Source organism: Amaranthus tricolor, chromosome 14 (genome assembly GCF_026212465.1).
Source record: "Amaranthus tricolor cultivar Red isolate AtriRed21 chromosome 14, ASM2621246v1, whole genome shotgun sequence".
Classification (NCBI taxonomy): Eukaryota; Viridiplantae; Streptophyta; class Magnoliopsida; order Caryophyllales; family Amaranthaceae; genus Amaranthus; species Amaranthus tricolor.
In genome coordinates this window covers 8831455-8838954 of record NC_080060.1, presented here as the reverse complement: position 1 = coordinate 8838954, position 7500 = coordinate 8831455, and the positions used below count along the sequence as shown (strand labels likewise).

Below are 7500 nucleotides of genomic sequence, written 5' to 3'. Positions count from 1 at the left end.
TTGCCTCGCAAGAATTGCAACTTAAATTGCAACTAAGCCCCCGCAATCGCCCAAATATACGTACAAGTATGATAAAGCAGCATGCATATTATATTTGGTTTTTATTATCTTTATTAGCTTAGTTTGTATTATGTCAAATAAAACGAGAGGATGTATAGTGATCTTCCGCTTATACATGTTGCATTTATCTTGTATTTCAGTGTTATTTCTTCTTTAGGTGCTTATAGCCAAATCTTTGTTGTTGTTTTAATTTGTTATCATAATGGTCTATCGGTAACATATGTGCTATATTGGCTTTAAGTTGTGCCCTCGTATCTTTCAAAATACATTTAAACAAGGAAAAAAACCTTGATCTTTGTAAATGCTTAAAATAAGTTTTCGTATTTATGACACGATCCTATAATAGATCTATTGTTACTAATGTGTTATGTACCAATGCTTTGATTTTATTTAACATGACGTCAATGATAAGTGCAATTATTTGCACTTGTTATTATCATTTGTATACTCCATTTGGGTGTTTAGTGGTGTTTTAGGGTCGCTTTTAGCTTATTCGCTCCAAATTAGTACTCCATGGGCAATTTGTGGGCAAGTAAGTTAATCACGGCAAATTTGAGTAAGTTAATCAAAGATTGAATCAAGCCATCTATAACATCAAACCATGTGAAGTAAAAGATCAAAAGGCCAAGTTTTCTATGTATTTCCCTCTAGAACACAAAAGCCGAGTTGGCTGAGGAGTACTCTAAGTCCTCAACGACTCGGCGATAAAGAGAAAATCAAGAGCTATTCTAGAAGAAAAAGTCGACTCGACTTCAGTGAAGAAGAGGCAACCGTCGAGCCGGCGTTATGTGCTGACACTAAGTATGTTCTCTAGAAACAAAAGCCGACTCGGCTTTGGCTAGGAAAAGGTTACCGTCGACTCGGCGGTAGAGGCTGACCAAAATTGATATTCTCCAAAAGCAAATGACGACTCGGCGCTATTCTGATGTTCATGAAAGCCGACTCGACGACAAGCTATTTCAGCCCGGATCATTCGCGGCGCGATTTTCCTCTAGTTTTCTGTTAAGGAATTAGGTTAAACTTCTTAATTAGTTTAAATAGGCCCTTAATTTCAGATTAGGGTTTTGCTCCTTCTTTGGTTTTCTCTTAAGGAATTAGGTTAAACTTCTTAATTAGTTTAAATAGGCCCTTAATTTCTGATTATGGTTTCGCTCCTTCTTCCTTCCTCTAGTCTTTAATTGACCAATTTTTCCATTAGTTTACTCTTAATTTCATCCTTTAATTTAGTTTTTCATTAAGTCTACCATTAATCTTCCTTTGAACATTGTAAGTTTTCTTTAGTATTTAATTTTCTTTTTCTTTAATTCCTTGTATTAGTTTTAAATCTTCCTTTAGTGAACTTTAATTATTATTATTAATCATCTTTTAATAAAAACTAGTTTGTTCTTCACTTGTTGTTCTTTGAATTAATTATTGTTAGGGCTAGCAAAAGCTGACCCAACTTGTTAACCTGATTTGAAACTGACCTGAAATTAGCGGGTTTGGATTTAGATTTTTGATTCAATTAATTAAGTGGGTCAACCCGACATTATCTGTTTATTATATGGGTTAGTTTCAGGTTGAATATTTAAACCCGAAAAAAATCTATTTAACCCATTTAAATGGGTTAGTCAGGTCGGATCGACCCATATTATCTGATATTTTAACCTATTTAATATTTGACCTAAAACTTTATAACTTTGACATAAAAGAAAATAAAAAAAAGCTAAACACGCCAAGAAATAAAGGCCCAACTTAAAACCCTTTAACGGCTAACCTTATTAAAAAAACCCCAAATTGTTTTCATGTAGTATATATATGTGTAGAAGTGACTTTCATCCCACTTTTATAAACCCTAAAGGCCTAAACCCGGAAACGACGCTTCTTCTTCTTCCTTAACCCTTGTTCTCTCTTCTTACTACCATCTTCATTCTCATATTATCACAGCCTCAAGTCCTCAACGCCCAAAGCTAAGGTAAGAATCATTTCGTTTTCTCATTCTCTTATTTTTTGTTGTTCGATTTTTTTGATTTTTTGTGTTCAATTTTACTGTTCTTACTGCCATCTTCATTGTTCTTACTGCCATTTTCATAATGTTTTTTAGTTCGTGTTCTTAATGTCATCTTCATAATGTTTTGTGGTTCGATTTTTTGTGTTCGATTTTTTTGTGTTCTCCCTCTTTAAGCTCAAAGACCCATTCAACAATGGCAGATGAAGTAGTACTATTAGATTTCTAGTTAAGTATGTTAATGTCATCTTCATTGTTCGATTTTTTTTTTCTATTAATTGTTTTCAATTTGTTTTTTTTTTAAATTTTTTATTTTTGCTAGATTTTTGTGGTTGAAAAATATTGGATGAGCTTTGTGGGGTGGTGATGAAAGATTAAAGTTGAAGAAAAAGAAGAAGAAGAAATATCTTGCCATAGTCCAAGTCTAAGTCTAAGTCTAAGTCCAAGTTTCAATCAATATTAATTCAGCTCTGAAGCATTTTTTTCAGCCACAATATTTTAGATTACGATGATTTGTGAAAACTAATTATGATATATGTATTTGGTTGTTGCTTGTCAACTTAAAAATTAGTTGTGATATTTGTTTTGTTTGTTGACTTTTGAAGACTTTTAACTATGATATATATATGCAACCATTTAGTAAGTTGGTACTTCCTCTATTCTGTTTTACCAGCAACATTACTGCTGGGTACAAATTTTAAGGGTCCTTTTCCCTTCAAAATCTGTATTTTGCCCTTTTCACATGGGTCCAACAAATCAGTTTTTACCCAAAAATACAAAAAGTAGTGTTTTTTAAAGAGAGAGATAAATGATTACATGTGGGGACTTAATTTCCATAGTTAAGGTAGTAATGATCATACCATAAACCATGAACATTATCATACTTAATGTTTTCAAGGCACGTACTAGATAAAACAGAAACCTTATTTATTTTCTTGTTCAAATCACCCATTTTTCCAGAAAATCAAACGAAATTAGATGAAAATCAGAAACTGATCAAGAAAATAAAACGAATATGAAGATCTTTTAATGTTCTCAATCGAAAATCAGATGTAGATCAAGAAAATCAGTTGAAAATGAAATCAACCGAAAAAACCCACAAAAACAGTCAAAAAACCATACTCTCAGATCAGAATATGAACCGAAAAAATACACAACAATAATTCAGAGTGAACTCAGGTTTTCAACAAAAAAAAACCCAAAATGTGAGAAATACCCAAATGAAGTATGGAACAGGCAAGTCCAGATCAGTATATGAACCGAAAAAACCCCAAAATAACTGATTACTTTCAGATCTAGTGTTTATAAAGAAGATGTTGATGAAGATGAAGATGAAGTCTAAAAAATTCAGATCAAATTTTCAACCAAAAAAACCAAAAAAAAGTGAGGATTACCCAGCAAAATGGAGATGGAAACAGACATACATACTCAAAGAATGTTGATGGCGGAAGGGGGAGTTCAGATAAAGGGTTAAAAACTAAAGGAAGTAAAGCAGGCATTATAAATGGGGAAATGTACCAGTGGCAGATAAGGGGAGTTGGGGGGTATGGTAAATTAATGATGGGGGTTGGGATAAATAGTTGGGGTTTTGATTGTGAGGTTAAAAGTAGGTGAAAATTAAGTAATTAAAGTAAAAGGTGATGTTGATTGTGATATGTGGGGAAGAGATAAAGTAGGGTAAGATAAAGAATTGTATATTTGTTTTTTTTTTACCAAAAACAGTAATGTTGTAAGTAATATGAAATGTCCAAAAATGAAGTGTTGTAAGTAATATGAAAAGGAGGAAGTATTACCTTATAATGAATGTAATGAATGATGATAGTTGAACGAATCATGTTTATTGTGAAAGTCAATGTTTATGTGTAATTTTTAAGTTTTGAAAAAATGGGTCACATGACCCCGAGTATATGGGGCAAATGACCTGAATAATATTGGTCAAATGACTTGAAAAACCAAAGCAAAATGAAACAAAAAATAAAAGCAAGTTAATTGGGTTTCTAGCAGGTTAGTAGGTCGGGGTTTCACTTTTTGACTCATTTAATTAAACAGGTCAGGTTCGGGTTAAGGGTCTATTGACCTATTTATATATGACCCGAAGCTGAAAATGACCCAACCTAATATGTTTGACATCCCTAATTGTTGTGTTCTTTGGTATTCAATTATTGCTTCTCTTGAATTTGTCATTATTATCATATTCATCAATGTCTAGTATCATCCTAGGGTTTGTATTTATTGCTTTTACTATGATTTTGAGTAGAATTAGGGTTTGAACTTATAAGTCAGGTATGATTTGATTATTGAAAGTGTCTATGACATTAGGATTAAAGTGGTTCAATTGTGCTAATAGACCTAAATTAAAAATGCTTTGTCGGACTAGTAAATAGAACTAGCGTGTGAGATTGGGATTGAATTTGCTTTAGGGTAAATTTTTAATTGAATTCTTATTAATTCGTTCAATAAAACTAGCGTGTGAGAATTGAATTAGTAGGGTCTAAATCTAATAGTTAATCAATAGATCGAGAGTTTGAGATTAATAAGATCGTGTTTAACCATATGATTAATCCGACATCTCATAGACACTAATGAGAATTTGATCATACAAGACTTTAGGAGATTCCCGACACTCTAGATCTCTTCATCATATAGTTTAATCCATATTTCTTATTGCATATGTAGTTTGTTAAAAACAACCATCGACTCATTTTTCTCTTTGAGCAATATAATTGGTAGAAATTAGCAAGTTTCTTGTCCTAGCTTCCTTGTGTTCAACCCGCATCTACACGTACACCGTGCGCTTGCGATTAAATAAAATTTGCACATCAGTCAATTAACTATTTCAATTTGATTAGTGTCCTAAATTAACTATTTTTACGTTTCCACCCTTATTAAGTGTTGATTGTTGTCTTTATAATTTGCCCTAAACAATTTTTGTGATCTCAAATGTTTAGTTCACCATTTTAAAGTTTAATTTACCATTTAATTTATCAACACTCTCAAATGTTTAGGGCAAATTATAAAGACAAGAACCAATACTTAGTAGAAACGTCAAAATGGTGAATTAAACAAAAATTGATAAGAATTTACTTGAAAATGCTAAGACAGATGGATAAGACATAAATTGGATGCTACCATGTAGAAAATTATAACAAAAATGCTACTACTGGTGTTTCATAAAAGTTCAATGCTACCATGTGGAATTTCTCATAAATCAAAGTTTATATCAATACAAGCCGATAAAGGACAATATTAAAAATAGTCGAGTCATCTACATAGTAGGGAGCAAAATAAATCAAAGTTTAATTTACATCAAGCTTATTTTATGTATTGCGGCTAATGTGTAGGAGAAAATAAAGGCAAGTGGGATCTTGTTTGAATCGTCGCATACTTTCATAATATTAACTATTTGTAATTTTTAGATGTTTATAATTTATATATAAATAATCAAAATAATACATTGAATTGCGTAAAAAGTCATATATAGCAATTATAATGGAACGGAGAAAGTATTTTACATATATTTCTAATAGCAAGTAATAATAGTTGAACAAAATAAATAGTAAGAAAATTTCACGTGTTAGCCTTGAGTTTTAGACTTTTCTACATGGTAGACAATTATAATTTTTTAAATTCTATTGGTAATTTGAGCTTTCAACTTTTTCAAGTAATAGACAAAACCTTAAGTTCTTTGTTAAATTTAATACTCGTGTCAAACATATTTTCGAAAAGCATGTCCCATAAAAGTGATCTTGACGTTTGTTTTTTAAAAAAATCGTTACGAAGTGTAATATTCCAAGCTATTCAACCAAAGTGTCCTATTTTCTTATTTGGTTAAGAGGTCAAGTAACTATAAATGTCTCATCCTATTTTGAGTATGTTAATTTTACCAATCTATTCTTACAAAATTTAACCTTTTTACATACACATTTACACTTATTAACCCCACATTATCCCTATCAAAATTTAAAAATTGTACATTGTTTCTCTTTTACATATAGTCCTATTTTGTTAAAATACTAGTAATCAAGAAAAATCTACAATGATGTAATAATAATATCTAGCATAAGAAACTTAGAGGTAGGATAAGAATACTCTAAATAGAATACTCTAGATAGATAATCTAGTAAGATTACCTAGACTAATCTAGAATAAAGTAAAGCCTCATACTTCCAACTATAAATAGGCATATGATGTACTTCACATTCAAGCAATACAAGTGTTATCAATATTTAATCATCCACTTTCTTATTTTACACAAATAAATTCCTCTGCAACTACAAAACTTACTCAATCAAAACAAGCTGTTTCCTACATTTGGTATCAAAGCAAATTAAACCAAAACCTGCAAACACCTTAAACACATTAACCAATTTTTTATACTTCGCAATAAAATAAATCTCTTACCATAAAATAAAAAATAGCCTCAATCATTAATTACCCACAGTTAAATGGGTTCCCACATTTAAGGGAGAAAAACATGAACAATGGGCCATGCAAATGAGGTCAATATTTATCTCCCAAGATTTATGGGAATTAGTATAAGAAGGTTATGAGCAACCACCCAAAGATAAAACCAAAAAGTCATCTTGAGATGAAAGAAATATAAACAAAATAGGATAAGGGATAACTACACCTTGTCTTTATTATATCGTGGAGTCGACGAGGCAATACTTACAACTATCAAGCCCGCAAAAACAGCTACGGAGGGTTAGAGGATCCTGGAGACAAAATACAAAGGCGTAATTTTTTTTAAACTCCAATCTCTATGGAGAGAATTTGACAATATACTAATGGCAAAAAATGAAACAATACATTCATTCTGTGATCGAGTAACTAATATAGTCTATCAAATAAGATCAAATGGTGGTAAAATAGAAGATGAAAATGTAAACCGAAAAATATTAAAGAGTCTCTTACAAAAATATAACATTATTGCCACAACAATATGAGAATTTAACAAGAAAAATTTATCTCATGTAAGTATCCTCGAACTAATGGGATCATTACTTGCACAAGAAGATAAATTAAAATGATTTAACGAAGAACCACTAAAACAAACTTTTCCAGCTAAATTAAAATTTTCTAATAATCAAACTGACCCTTATTGTAAATTATATAAGAAAACTAAACACAATACTAATAATTATCGTTATAAATGTAAGAGGTGTAAAAAACACACTCACCTTCAAAAAGATGATTGTTGGTATAAATAAAACAAAGAAACAAACTATTTCGAAAATAATAATTCCGGAGAACAAATATTTTACACTGGATTAAATGCACAAGAAAAAGTAAATGACGTATGGTATATTGATAGTGGTTGTTCAAATCACATGACGGGCGATAAAAATTATTTTGTTACTCTTGACGAAAATGTTACAACACATATCACACTTGACGACGGTAAAAAAGAAAATGTCGCTGCAAGAGGAACAATCGCTGTGAAAACAAAAAAG

General features: G+C 31.0%; 1 pseudogene; it reads left to right on the top strand.

The window, feature by feature from the left end:
• The window catches only part of LOC130799258 (albumin-2-like), a 23936-nt pseudogene that overhangs the window by 15519 nt on the left and 917 nt on the right, over nt 1–7500 (top strand).